Source organism: Thamnophis elegans, chromosome 2, assembly GCF_009769535.1.
Source record: "Thamnophis elegans isolate rThaEle1 chromosome 2, rThaEle1.pri, whole genome shotgun sequence".
In the NCBI taxonomy this organism is placed as follows: Eukaryota; Metazoa; Chordata; class Lepidosauria; order Squamata; family Colubridae; genus Thamnophis; species Thamnophis elegans.
The window spans coordinates 116,907,262-116,922,911 of record NC_045542.1 but is presented as its reverse complement, the minus strand read 5'-3'; the positions used below and the strand labels follow the sequence as shown (position 1 = coordinate 116,922,911).

Genomic DNA, 15,650 nt, shown 5'->3' with positions numbered 1-15,650 from the left:
AGCCAATCAATCAATCAATCATGTTTGGGTTTTACTGTACTCACCCAGTATATTTGCAATTTCATTTTAATTTAATCCTTAAGACATCCAGAATCTAATAAAATCTAGCAAGGTAAAACACTTAAACCAAAAACAATCTAGTAAAGCAAACTAATAGTTAGTCATAGGCTCCCAATTTATATCTAAAATTAGATCAACTTCTTTAGCTTCTGAAGTCAGGGACTAGTCTAATTTCCAGGGGTGGCTGTTCCAGAAACCTGGCACTATTTATAGAAAGGCAGTTCCTGTGTGCTTTGCTCCCAGGTATGTCCAAAAGTCACCATTATTCTTTCATAATAAAATTGTTTGTAATAAATTACATTTATATTTACATTTTGTAATAAAAGCAAGAGGAGAAAAATGCTATCCCAGTTGTGTGCCTAAGTAAATGATTTTAAACAATTCAGAAGTTGACATCTATATCTGCATGGACAGGAGGGCAGCTAAATAAGAGGCAGAGACAAAAGAACGGGGGGGGGGGGATGAGAAGTGGTGTGTTCTGAGGGATTGTTTACTTAGTCATGAAAAAGTAATCCGAATAGCTGCTGATTGTGAAGGATGCTTATTGTTCATTGTTGAGGATTAAATCACTATTTCCTGTGATTTCCTGTGAAATTGAGTCTATAGGAGAAATATAAGGCAACTAGCAATGGTGGGTTGCCAATTTCTTTTACTCCCAGTTGGGTGTGCTTGTGCATGATGCTTCTGCATATGCACAGAAGTGTCTGAGTGGGTGGGTGGAGCCTCCCACCACCGCTACTAGCGGTTTGCCCTATCCGGGCCGAATCGGGGTCAACCCACCTCTAGCAACTAGGATTTATAAAGCAGGCTTACCGAATACAGGTGGTACAACCATTTGTCTAATGGCTCTTCAATGTTACAAAGACATTGAAAAAAGTCATCTATGGCTTGTCCCCTTGCTTATGACCACTAGCATTTCCATGTGATCAAAATTTGGGTGCATGGCACATATTTTTAAATGGTTGCAGTATCTTGGGGTCACATAATCATTATTAACGACCATGTGATTTGCTTAACAATGGTGGTTAAAAAGGTAAGCTTGTGTGTGACTCAATTAATGATCACATTGCTTAGTGAAGGATGTTCTGACCCCAACTTTGGTTGTAAGTCGAGGACTACCTGTAAGTGAATTGGGAAAGCCAAGAATGGTTTGTGAGGGAGTTTTCCATTTAAAAAAAAATCTGACAATTTTCAGTTCTGCCTCCTATAAAAGCATCATTATGTTTCCGTTTCAGTCGTGAAAGATTGATTGAAAGGTTTAAAAAAATGTTAAGAAAGTATCTTATTCCTGAGTTATACTAAACATAGAAATATTAACATCTGTATTTAAGAAGGGAGAAGAGAGGGTAGTATACAATTCTATGTTAGACTCCTAAGCATATAGGTAGTATTTTTTCAGTTTGTCAAATGTGCCTTTGGTAGGTAGAAATAATTTGATTAGTTTTCTTGTATTCTGAGATCTTATCAGCTTTTACTATATCAGGACAATTTTTCTGGATCTTTTTTATAATGGACTAGCCTTCTCCAGTTCAACCGTGGGTGGTTCATTCTACAAATTAGCAATGTCGTTTTGTATCTTGGTAGGTTGCCAGTATAGCCTGTGGGCTAATTATGCTCCCTTGTTGGTGGAAACTGTTGACCATTTGCAATGCCTGCTGACAATTGCCTGCTTGGTAGACTGAGTTTCCTAACCTTGATTTGGAATGCATGTCTAATGTCTTCCACTCGGACCTTCAGTCTTGTTCATAATGTTACGTTTAATGGACTGTTTCAAAACTTTAATGTACAATTTGGTTGTACAAGGTAATTTACCACCCTGATTATATTGTACTAGTACTAAGGAACAACACAGCACAAACTTAAGCTTCATCCTAACCAGTCTTTTACTGGTTTGCCTTGAAGCTGAATTGCAGCCAAACAAATTTTGTTTTAGGGAGTAACTTTTTACACAATAATATTGGTATTACTTCTGTAATGATTTTCCTAACTCTGAAACTTTAAATATATTATGAAATGATAGTGAGAGAAGAGAGTAATCAATCAATGTCATCTAATAGGTAAGGCAACTCAAGTTGCTTGTGATGCTTATACACTGTTTTAGCAATATATAGCTATGCACATTTAATAATAAACTATGTTTTGTTCTCCTTTCTGAAAAGATTCTATGGACTTAAGACTCCGAAGGATTCATTTACATAATAGTGGTTAAAGGTTTTTTTTTACATTATTTTACTTTAATTGAGTATGATTGTTTCATTGTACTATATGCATGTTTATTGCTGCATCTGGTTTTAATGTCTTAATTGCAGGATTCATCTTTTTCTTCATTAAGCCCCCCCCCCATTATAAAGTTACAAAGAATAATATTATTATTGTAGTTAATTTTTATCTGATGTTTTCAGTAGTTATTAAATTATTGGTGAATCTCTGAATGGCATGTTTCTATCTCTTTTAATTTCCTTTCTTCATAATTTAAAGCAATATGAAACTGAAAACGTTTCTTCAAATTCAAGATTAGTTAAAATATGTTTATATTAATGCATTGTCATTGTGAAGTAGATTTTTATAAATCTAAATTGTTGAATTCTTTTCAATTTTACTTCATAAGAAAGTGATTTCATTTCTTTTGGCTTTATATCCAATGCCCAGGGTTTTCTTTAATAATAGAGGCACCTATATGAGCATTTCCATCACTTTCCTAGCGAAACTCTGCATTTGTAAATTGTTTTGTTTTTTCGTTTGGGTGAACCAAACTTAAGAAATATGAAAGTAAAACTGAAAGAAAATAATAGGAATTTCAAGTATGTTGAGTATGCGTGAAATAATTAATTTCTTAAAGACTATCCATAAGAGTATAACCTGGTATTTGTGCAGATTATAAAATACTTCTTAAACATTGAAGTATGAAGGTCAATAACTTACTTGCCTTCATAAAATAATTATATGCATATTTTGCTTATATGCATGCTTTTCTCTCTGTTTATAAATGGATCTGAATGTCCATTTGTTGTTAGGGTGTCAATACCTGAATTTTCTCCAGTTTAATGAGAAGAGGTTGGCGAGTCAGAAGAGGTACCTGACTTGCATCATTAAACATTACAAGAGGGGAAATTAAGGCATTGGGTTGGCGTCATTTTTTTTTCTTTTGTAAATCTTACTTTTGATGGAAAGGGAGCCCTGTCGCCAGTAAGTCCTGCGTGCATAGACTCTCCCCCCGCTGGTAAAACAATGAACACATTCAGGCACAACTCATGTTTTCAGTTATTAAAAAACAGAGCCGTCTGTCTCTGCCTGTGACTTTAATCTTTAAGCCTTTATTCCCTGTACCCCACCCCCTCTTTCTTCCCCCAACCTTTTGTTTGTGAAATGCGGAGCTACAGGATATGTGGGCCTTGAGTTTTTTTCCCCCTTCACTGTATTGTACATTCCTTCTGTAACTACAGATGTTTATAACTATAAGTGATGTTATTCCAGGGTTGGTGATGGTGGGAGGAAGCTAGTAAACTTGCCTCTTAAGTGGCATTTTTGATTTTTCATTCTTATTTAAAAGATCTATGAGAATTTTGTGGATCAGCTAGTATGTACTTGGGACTGTTCACTTCATGAAACAATCGTTTAAAGTATTAAAAACACCAACACTTTTCAATGTGAATCTTTTTTTTAAAAGTATCATTATTCTTGGTGGGTTTGAGCATAATCAGTTTTGTATGCTGGCAATAGGTCGCATGTCCTTTAAAGTAGTGTCTTCAGGTTGCGGGATTTACAGTGCTATGTGCTACATGTAAAATTGAATTGAACTTTGAAAGTACAAATAATTTTATCTGAGAGACTATATTCCTTCCAAATAAACCATTCAACATTATTGTCAGCATTATCTGGACTTTGCTTCAACATGTGGCCAAGAGCTTGACATCAATAATGAACAACCAAATTTTTTTTTATCTTATCTGTATCACCCAAAGAAACAATCTCTCTTGATTTTTAAAAAAAAATATATTGGATGCTTTGCTAAGGTGACCAGATTTTAACATTGGTAAAGGGGGACACTATTGATGGGAGGGGGGAGAATTTTTTGATTAAAATTTTTTAAAAAATTGGGACTTTTTAAAAACCCCATGGGACGTGGGGCAAATTGTTCACATGTGCATGCTCACATTTGTGAACCTGTAGGATTCATCACTGGTCCTAAGTCACTTTTTTTTAGTGCTATTGTAAATTGATTAGTCATTAAATGAACTGTTGTAAGTCAAGGACTACCTGTACTTTCTAAACAAAAAACCTGTAACCATATATCCCCATAACCATTAGTCTGATCAGCCCTTGTAACATATATCACAGCCTTCAAGATGGGGACATCTGCAATAAGAGATCAAAAAAGATAGTTTTCAATTATAGGCTGGAACCAGCATCTTGACTATTCTGACTCCCCACAACCCTACTTCATGTTAATATAAAGAAATTAGGTGGATACAATTACATATTGAATTCAAATTGACTTACAATCATGTGTGTGTGTGTGTGTGTGTGTGTGTGTGTGTACAGTATATCTTATACATATAGCATTGTAAAGGTGAAATTTCCATCTATTGTCACTCATATACTGGCTGCGAAAAGGCGCAAGGAGGGGGTGAATTGACAGCAAGGGTCCGTACCGCCGCTTGCCTTAAAGCTCTTGCCTAGCCGAGCTCTGGGGTTGCAGCCACTGCTTGCCATTCCCTCAACTTGGATTTTGCGCTTTAATCAGTGGGATGTGTGCTGGGAGGAATCTCTCCTCTCCTCCTGGCACGCACCTCCCTGCTTAAAGTGCTTCCTCTCGCCCGCCCGATCTCTGCTGTGGGCGAAAGAGAGCTGGGAGGACAGGAGAGATTCCTCCCATCACGCACCCCACTGAAAGTGCTTTAATCAGTGGGGTGCGTGCTGGGAGGAATCTCTCCTCTCCTCCTGGCACACACCTCCCTGCCTAAAGCGTTTCCTCTCGCCCGCCCGAACTCTGCTGCAGGTGAAAGGGAGCTGGGAGGACAGGAGAGATTCCTCCCAGCACGCACCCTACTGAAAGCGCTGCCTTAGACTTAGTGTGGATGGGCGGGGGAGCGAGTGGCAGCAGATGGGCGGGGGAGTGAGCGAGCTATAAAAGTGGGACTTTTTGAAAACTGCACGGGGCGCGGGACAAATTGTAGAAAAGTAAACATACTATCCGGCTTTCAGTGAAGTGTCTCCTGGCTCTAATTCTAATAATGATGACGTTATTGATGTATTGTAAAAGATTGCTCTAAAAATGACTACCATATTTTTTGGAGTATAAGACGCACTCCCCCCCTAAAAGTGGGTGAAAATTTTGATGCATCTTATAGACCAAATATGGGCCTGGTTTTGGCCTCCGCGCCAAGCTATTTTACCCTCCCCACCACCAGAAACACTCTGCAGTGCTCCACATGTTCCATTTTTGCCAAAACCAGACCTGTTTTTGTCCTTCTGAACCCTCCGGACATCCAGTTTTGTGCCCTCCCCAGCCCCCTGAAGCACATTGCAGTGTTCCACATGTCCCATTTTCATCAAAAAGAGCCTCCTGACCCCTCCTCACATCCCGTTTTCGCCCTCCCTAGCCCCAAGAAGCATTCTGCAGGCCAAAAACAAGCAAAATGGGATGCACGGAGGGTCCGGGAGACCGAAAACAGGCCCATTTATGGTGAAAACTGGCACATTTATGCCAAAAACAGGACGCATGGAGCCCAAAAACTATTTTTTCCTTGTTTTCCTTCTCTAAAACTAGGTGGGTTAGTAAATTGCACTCTGCATTCATATCTGACTTAGAGAAATTGGTGTGTGCTCTATGTATAGTAATTTAAGAAGTAAGCATCTAAAAGCCCATATTTGGTCATTGCAATTTGGAATAAAATAAAAACATTTTTCTGCAGTGGTATGTTGTATAAGAATGTGTTTTAATTGAAACTAAAACTACATGTTTTCAATCTTCTCTGCTTGCATGTAAAGGACTAAATAGATTTATCATATTTTACTATGGTTTCCCATAATAATAATCTCATAATTTTAAATTTAGTTATATGTGAGAAATAAAAAAGTAGGTGTAGAGTATTGTTGTGAACACTTGGTTTCAGTTTATTGTATAATTTTGGAATTTGTTCTTGAACTGCATGTGGAAAATTAGTAATTATTTATAAGAAATATTTATATAATTTTGCTAAGTTGGAAGAAATACTATAAAAACAATCTTTGGTTATTGGCATTATGGCTGTAGATATTCTTCTGGAAACTGGTAAATAAGAATGCAATTTTCTCAACCCCTTAATATTCAGTTCTTGAAAATACTAGGAATAGGATTTGGAACCTGGTTAATGACAGATAAGTCATAGAACCGAATCAGAAAACAAGAAGCTAGAAGCAAAGCAATCCAATGGGCTCTTACATATACAAGATTTAATACCAGAACCCAGGAATTCAGTATCAATTACTCTCCCTTTGTAGATCTAACACAATATAATGCAGGAGTTCCAAACTTAACTGTCACGAGTGCTGCATGAGAACTAGTTTGTTAGCCTGAGGGCCCCGACACTGAAGCCTTTTCATGCAATGATACAAAAGACTTTAGTGAGTTAAAAAATGAAGAAAATGAAGAATATACTGTTAAACATAGAGCTGTTGCAGCACAGCTCTGAAATATCCGATTTTGACCACTTAGCTTGCTGAATTGTTTAATTAACCAGAATGCCAGCATTTGGTTTCATCATAGTGTTAATAAATAATAGTGTTTTCCAGAACCCTATCTATGATGATATAATTTGGGAAATTCATCCCAATAAGATCTGCCCAAATCTTGCTTTTTTCTTTCTTTCTTGGTAAGCACAGAGATCTTGCTTACTTTCTCCTTTCCATCTAAGATATTTTCAGGCCAGATATGACCTTATTTGTTTGGCTGTTTTCTTGTTCCCTCTTTTAAGCAGCCTCAGCTTCCTAGTCCATCATTTTCACACGCCAAGAGTAACTGCATTGAGAGTTTTATACTATCTCTGAATCACTGCTTATCATTTAGCAGTGGTGTAAGAGGCCTCTGGCTCTGACTGTTGTAGGTAGCAACTGGTTGGGCTGAGGTTAGTTGTAAGGCTGCTGCTGCTGCTAGACCACTCCTCTTTCCAAAGTAGCATGTGGTGAAGGCTTATGAATCCAGAATCCTAAGAATCCAGAATCCTAAGAATTGTAAAAGAATGGCTAACAGTTCAATTGTGGTGTACACCACCACCACGAGAGAGAGAGAGAGAGAGGGAGAGAGGGAGAGAGAGAGAGAGAGAGGGAGGAATAAATAAATAAAGAAAAAAAGAAAGAAAAGTGAGAGAGAGATGAAAGAAAAAAAGGAAAAAGGGACAGAGAGACAAAAGGAAGGGGGGAGAGAGAGAGAGAGAGAGAGAGAGAGAGAGAGAGAGAGAGAAAGAAAACACATGGCCGGCAAGCCACTCCCACCAGGTCACATGACCGTTAAGCCACTCCCACAAAGGAGGCCACACCCACAGAGTAGGTTCAAAAATTTTTTGAAACCCACCACTGGTGTACATTATGTATTATCTGAATATGCTGAGCTTATTTAGAAGATCCATTTGTTAATGTTGGCATCCCCTCAAAACCTTTCCATAGACATGTTCAGGGTATATAGAACTTCATTCAATATTTTATCCTGAAATTATCTTGTTTTTGAACCAATAGTGATGTTGTGTGGTCTTTTAATGTAAGGTCTTGGGACTACAATATTTTTCTTAGTTTATTTAGGATTCATTGATTAGATATATTCAGTTCTATTTATCAGGGTGCATTTATTAGAAAACTTTATTTAGGTGTTAATCAAAGGTATTTAAGCTTGTACCTGAGAATTAAAAATACAATATGCCTTTTTTCAAGAACTATCTGAATGCTCTGGATGATGGACTTGGATATTTATTATATGAAAAAAATAGTCAATGTATCCTTTTAATTTGACCAACATATTTGTAAGAGGTATTTCATTTTAAAATCTCAGGTTGTTTTGATAGTTGCATGGGTAAGATATGTGTTGCTACTGCATTTTGGCCAGGGATATGTATGTACAAAAGCTACCTTTCAATAGCTTTTTAACTGTGAATTCTATTCACAATATTATTTCATTGACTTGGTTCACATATAACATTCAACTATTTCTTACTAAAAGAAAGGTAAATAAAGTGTAGAACCTTATATTTCTTGCCATCAAATTGCATATTTTATATTGTTGTGCTCGCAATATTCAAGTCTATTAAGATTCTTTTCAACCATGAGAGTCTGTTTCCTGTGATATTAATAGTGTCCCCTTCCCTGTCTCTCAACTTTATGACATCTGTAAATTTGATGGACATCTCTTCTAGCCTCTTGTTTGTACCATTTATGAAAATGTTGAACATCACTGGATCCAGGACAGAACCCTGGGTGCACTATTGCATACTTTCTTATTAGACTAATGTTTGTAGTAGCTAGCAGTTCCTCTGTGTTCAGCTGTCTCATTTAATAGCATTTGTTTCAACTCTGATAGTCATCCTGTGGGATTTCATATTTAATTTATCAAATTCAGCTACCATATATGAGTGAAGCTACACAATTTAAGTGAGCAGCTTTAAAATATTCTGTTGTATAAAATGAAAATATGAATTTAAAATTATTACAATAGATACATCTAAGCAGAGTAAGCTCAGGAAGAGACCTAGAATCCACTTAGAAGCTATGTTTCTCCTAGTAGGTGGAGAAATCATCCAGGCATGGATATGACTCCATCAGGATCCAATCCGAGTGGGTCTACAAGCATTAAAGATACACCCACGAGGCTCCTCCTACCCAGCTTTGACTCAGTTGATCCTTCGATTAGCTGTGTCTGTGTATCTCTCCTTGCTAAATAATTCGATTTTAAACTAAATTCTGGCTAGAACTTTCCAAATTTCTTCAAATTGGCTCAATTTCAAATTTAATTCAATTGGATCTGGTTTTTTTTCGCTTTGGAGGCTTTGTAGCCTTCCCAGAGGCTCTTGCCTCATTAGTGGCTAGTCTACGAGGTTTTACCTCAGGCTCTCATTATCTGGCTGATTGCTGCAGCTGCGCCGCCCAAAGAGCTGATCGCTGCAGCCGCGCTGCCAGAAGAACTTGCGATCATCGCGATCTCTCCAACTGAAGAAGCTTCAAATTGCTGCAGCTGCCCAAAAGCCGCTTGACTGCAGGGCGTTTTCACCGCTCTTCCTTGTTGCCTCAGCAGCATTCCACCTTTTGGCCTCAGACATTGCTTTCTGCTGGGCATTCTTTCTCCTGGCACCGGGACCATTGTCGGGTGGCAAATTCTGTTGTGTGCTTAGCCGCCTTGTTGGTTCGCTCCCTCAGCCTTTCCTCAGGCCTGGTCTACTCCGGTGGCCATTTTCTTTGGGTGGGAAAGCTGTGGTGGCCATTTTGTGTGCTACCAACTGTGAGTAATGTCAGCCAACGAGGCTTCTACCCCTCAAGGGGATATTCCATCTCCTCAGCCACCATTACTCCTTCTCTGCCCTATGAACCATGGAGTAAAAAGAGAATCTCCGTTTCTCAGCCACCATCAGCCACACTGGCTAAGACCTCTAAGACTGTTCAATCTCAGGAGGCCTCAATCGTTACCACCCCTGGTTTATACTGTGAGAAGGCCTCAGATTCTGCCCCACGAAAGGCAACCTCTAAGACTAAGCATTGCACTGCTCCTCTCTCTGCCCCAGTAGTTTCTCCTCAAATAGTGGTCAATCCTCCTGAAGATCTCTCTACTGACACGGCTGGGGATGTATCCACCCCTGCTTCTCCCTTGGGAGGATGTGATTGGGTTTCAGGAAGAGTATGATTCCAAAGGGGATGGCAGTGTCACTCCGAACATAGACATGGGTTCCCCTTCCCCCAGAGCTGTTACTGTCAATCCTAACGATATGGCTGACATCATAGCAGCGGCTATGGAACAGGGGGATTGCAGCAGGACTTCCAACACCGGGGCCCGACTGCTACCCCTACTCAGTGTTCCACTTCTAATAAGTCAAACAAGGGCCACTCTTCCTGTTCTCAGGGGACTACTCCCGGGAGCCCTTCTCAGCATTCTGCTGCAGAATCTGAGGAAGAGGTAACCCGGGATTCCGATCTTTCGAATGATGAGGACTTGACACCTGCCTCTTCGGCCTTAGTGGGTCAATTCAAGCCTGCCCTGTTTCGATCTCTCTTATTCAAGGCCAAAAAGGTCTGTGGCATCCCGGCCTCAAAACCATCCTCAACTACAGAGGTTGACACGTCTGACACCACAGAGACACTCTTTCCGCGTCCACTTGTCAAAAAGGATGTGGTCCCTTCCCCAAAGCTGTTCTTGGAAGTAATTCAAAATCAGTGAGCGTCTCCTGGGGTGGGACCTCTCCCTTCTACTCTGGACAAACAATTGTACAATATCAGCCCAGTGCTTTCTAAGCTCTTGGAAGTCCCTTCCATCGACTTACCTGTGGTTTCTCTTTCATCACCTAATGCAGCTTCTAATGCTCCAGAGGACACTCTCCATCCTGAGGACAAATGCTTTGAACAGTCATTAGTTAAGGGTCATCAATCCTCCGCATGGACGGTCCAGACCGCCTCTTCTGCCTCTTTCTTCAACAGGGCAGCCCTCTGTTGGCTGAAGCAGATGCAGGACAGAATTCCTCCTGCTGATTCCTGTTCTCATCAGGATATCAACAAGCTCAAAGCAGCAATGGAATACACTGCCAATGTCTCTCTGGATGCGGCTAGTTTCTCCTCCAAGTTGATGGCTTCATCAGTCACCACAAGACGTCTTCTATGGTTGAAGCAATGGCAAGTGGAGGCCAGAGCAAAGTGGTGTTTGGCTTCTTTTCCTTTTTCTCCTGGTCTGCTCTTTGGCCCGCCTTTGAAACCTCTCTTAGTAGAGTCCAAGGACAAGCAAAAAGTGCTTCCTTCTGCCAGCCACAAAACAGATTCTAAACCCTCTTCTTTTTTCTGTAGGTTGTCCTTTCGAGGGACGGACGGGGGATTTGCCTACTCCCGTCCTCAATGCCATGCTACCCCGAGACAGGGCCCTCCATCTCAGAACAGATCCAACAGAAATTCCCAGCGTTTCTCCTACAGGAAGCCCTTCAAGGGCGGCTCCAACCGTTCCTTCTGAAAGCAGAAGTAATTCTATCAGGGACCTCCCAATTGGGGGCCAACAATGCCTGGATCAGGCGTACCATCCGATTTGGCCTTGCCCTGGAGTTCCTCTCTAGTCCCCCGCAGATTTTTGTACTATGTCCGGTTTCTAGGGACATTACCAAAAGACATCTGGTTGAACTTGCAATTGGCCATCTCCTCCAAATTCAGGCCCTTGAGGAGATGCCCCCTGACCAGCATGGGCAGGGGTTTTATTCCCGTCTCTTTATAGTGCCTAAGTCTTGGGGGTTGGAGGGCAATCCTTGACCTCAAATTTCTAAACAAATTTATAGTTTACAGGATGTTTAAAATGCACTCTCTGCTACCCATCTTGGAGAGCATGTGGCCTAATGACCTCCTCTTCTCAGTGGATCTTACAGAGGCATACCTCCATATCCCTATTCTTCCAGATCGCAGGAAATTCCTCCATTTATCCTATGTGGGGAATCATTTTCAATACCGTGCCCTTCCATTTGGTTTGTCCTCTGCCCCAAGGGTCTTCACCAAAATCCTTGCTGCGCTGGCTGCCCATCTTAAAACTATGCCAGTCAGAATTCTGTTACCTTGATGATATTTTGTTGCTGTCCAGGTCCCCGCACCAAGCACGCAGAGACGTCCAGATCACTCTTCAGACCCTGGAAGAACACGGATTCCTGGTCAACTTGAAAAAAAAGTCATCTGCAGCCCACGACTCGCCTCACGCACCTAGGGGCAGTGATAGATACCTCCCTGGAACAGATATTCTTATCACCAGAATGGCAGGTAAGCATTTGCGATCTAGTCTCATCTGTGAGAGGCCATCCGAAGATTCCTCTCATTCACCTGTCACAACATCTGGGAAAAATGGTGTCCACCTTCAACATTGTTCTGTAGGCCAGGTTCCACAGTTGCCAGCTCCAATGGTTTCTGCTACCATATCAGAAGGCAGACTGCAGTTGATCGATGCACAAGGTTCGTCTCACCTCAGAGGTAAGCCGGTCCCTCCGCTGGTAGCTCTCCCCTGCCTTGGAACAGTGCTCTCTATTTCACGACCCCCCCTCACTCTGACCACGGATGCGAGTCTGCAGGGCTGGGGGGGGCTCACATTCTGTTGCACACAGCCCAAGGTCTTTGGTCACGCTCCGACCAGAGGAACAGTATCAACTGGTTGGAGCTCAAAGCTGTTTTTCTGGCTCTTCTTCAATTTGAACATCTTGTGGCCAATGTGCACGTGCTCATCCTTGTGGACAATACCACCGCCAAAGTGCACATAAACCGGCAGGGGGTGTGCAAGATCTCGACGTCTAATGATTTTGTCTTTTCAACTGGGGTCCTGGGCAGAGACCCAGTTATTGTCTATTCAGGCCGAACACATCTCGGGGGTCCAGAACACTCAGGCAGATGACCTCAGCTATAGGCACATCGACCCGGCAGAGTGGAGCCTGCATTGGCGAATCTTTCAGCAACTGACAGTCAGGTACGGTCTTCTGGTTCTCGACCTCATTGCTTCCCAGAGCAACAATCAACTGCTAAGGTATTTTGCGCACTGTGCAACACCAGGGGCGGAGGGCATTGACGCTCTGAGGTTCAAGATCTCTGAGGCCTCCTGTCCTTCTGTATGCCTTCCCCCCGACACCTCTTATTCAGCGGGTGATATGGAAAATGCTGATGGAGGAGGCGGAGCTGATCCTGATCGCTCCTCGCTGGCCCCGCAGACCTTGGTTTGCCTGCCTGCTGAACCTTTTGGTAGCTCCTCCATGGCAACTTCCCCAGTTTTCCTCTCTGCTCCTTCAAAGGTCATTCCAACATCCTGACCTTCCTTGGTTACGACTAACCGCCTGGAGATTGAGTGGGAGGCTCTAAGGACTGCCAATCTATCCACTGAAGTTATTCACACAATTCAAGCCTCCAGGCACTCTTCTACTAACTGCATTTACGATGCCACTTGGACACACTTCTCTGCCTGGTGCCATAGGAAAGACATTGTTCCCTTACAGGCTTTTATCCCTAATATTCTCCAGTTTCTGCAATGAGGGCTAGATCTAGGACTCTTGCCAAACACCCTCCGTCGCCAGGTTTTGGCCCTATCCATTGTCCTGTCACTAGGTTCCACTCAGCCCGTCTCTCATGACCCGCTTATCCGTCGCTTTTTGAGAGGTGCCACAAACATCAAGCCACCCACAATACATAGGTTCTCGACTTGGGACGTCTCCAAAGTCCTGGACTCTCTAACTCAGACTCCTTTTGAGCCTTTACATTCTGCATCCTTATATGACTTAACCTTAAAAGTGGTGTTTCTTGTAGCTATAACTCGGCGAGGCATATTTCCGAGTTGGCGGCATTGTCAATCAGACAAGATATATGCATCTTTCATCCAGATAAGGTCATTCTTCGCCTTGATCTAGCCTTTGTACCTAAGGTAAATTCTGTATTCCACAGAGCCCAGGAACTGGTGCTTCACGACTTTTGTCCTCAACCATCTCATCGACTAGAACGTACGTGGCATTCCCTTGATTGCGACGTGCTCTATGCATTTATATTAAACGAACGTCTGTTTTCAGATGCTCTGAGGCTCTGTTTGTGAAATTCCAGCCAGGAGGTAAGAAAAGCTCCAAGGCCTCTTCTTCTGACATTGGTCATTGGGTACGACCTGCTATTTCTAGAGCCTACTCTGCTCTCTCCCTGCCTGTTCCGCCCAATATCATAGCGCACTCTACCCGCAGCGCGGCCACCTCTGCTGCTTGGTCATCTCAAGCTTCATTAGAGGAAATCTGCTGGGTGGCCATGTGGACTACTATATCTCCATTCATCCGCCACTATAGGCTCGACAGATATGCCTCAACTGATGCTTCATTTGGCTGATGTGTGTTGCAGCGAGTGGTCTCTACTTAGGCTTCTTAAATTCTATTCAAGTCTCTCCTAATGGGACAGATTGGGCTTTGGTATGTCCCATGCTTGGATGATGTCTTCACCTACTAGGAGAATGGGCGTTGGTTACATACCTGATACGCCCTTTCTCAGGACGGTGGAGACATCATCCAATCCCACCCTTTCTTTACGCCCTAATCCTTGATTTTTCTTTTCTTACCTTGAGGAGAGATAATATCTATCATCTGAGACTGTTTACACAGCAGTCTACAAGTCACACCTTCGTCTAAGCTGGGTAGGAGGAGCCTCGTGGGTGTGTATTTAATGCTTGTTGACCCAGTCGAATTGGATCCTGATGGAGTCATACCCATGCCTGGATGATGTCTCCACTGTCCCGAGAAAGTAATTTGGTAAGTAACCAATGCCCAATTTCAACCAGAATTTATACCTCTGAGCTGGTTGTGAGAAATCTGGTTTAGTCTGGTACCCTAACTATAGGTAAAGGTAAAGGTTCTCCTCGCACATATGTGCTAGTCATTCCCAAATCTAGGGGGCAGTGCTCATCTCTGTTTCAAAGCCAAAGAGCCAGAGCTATCCGAAGACATTTCCGTGGTCATGTGGCTGGCATGATTAAACGCCAAAGGCACATGGAATGCTGTTACCTTCCCACCAAAGGTGGTCCCTATTTTTCTACTTGCATTTTTAGATGCTTTCAAACTGCTAGGTTGGCAGAAGCCGGGACAAGTAATGAGAGATCACTCCGTTACACAGCGCTAGGGATTCTAACTGCTGAACTGCTGACCTTTCTGATTGACAAGTTCAGCATCTTAGCCACTGAGCCACCGCGTCTCTCTTAACTATAATGTCCCTCTATATCTAACCTCTATACCATACTATAAATAAATTGACAGATGGAAACGATAATGAAGTTTAAAGAATGTAGTATCTCTATGATACTTAAAGTGAGTCAATAGGGATTTATAGTTGCAAATCAATCAGAAGTCATGGAATCTTAGTTTCATTCTTGTTTATTAAAAATTAGCCCCCTTTTATTCAAAACAAGATTCAGTGAGTTAGGATTTATTGCAATTACACATTGCTTAAAGACACTGCAGATAAACTCTGTGTAATAAATACATAAAATATGTTCCAACCATTTTTATAAATATCCTGAGTAATCTGTGTTGGATTTTCAGAGGAAGCAAATGAGAAATTAGAGTGTTTGATTCCCTGTTGCTTATCCAGGACTTTTGTCCTTTAGGGTTTAGTGACACCTTCCAGATGGAACAGCATATCTCAAAATACTTATGGGATGTTGGAATCACATTGGGAATTCCTGTTTCTTTTTAAAATATTGTCTAAAGCTCGGGTATCCGGTTCTGACACATGATTTGCATTGGTTTATAGAGGCTTTTTTTCTTTCTCTTGTATAGTTCGTGCACTTTTGGTCCTTTCTCTTTAATGTGGGATTTTGAAGGTTTGCATAGTCAGGAAAAAAACTTCAGTGTTCACCCCGTCATTTCCTTAGAGATACCTACAAAAATCCTGAA

General features: G+C 41.7%; 1 protein-coding gene across 2 annotated transcripts in view; it reads left to right on the top strand.

The window, feature by feature from the left end:
• EEFSEC (eukaryotic elongation factor, selenocysteine-tRNA specific) overlaps nt 1–15,650 on the top strand; it is a 174,682-nt gene that overhangs the window by 24,064 nt on the left and 134,968 nt on the right. The window contains exon 1 of one of the 2 annotated variants that reach the window (XM_032210904.1): nt 13,714–14,510. The exons of the other annotated variant lie outside the window; for it this stretch is intronic. The gene's annotated coding sequence lies outside the window, so the exon portion shown is untranslated. Of the gene's footprint in view, nt 1–13,713; nt 14,511–15,650 lie in introns of those variants that run through there. 2 annotated transcript variants of the gene reach the window in all.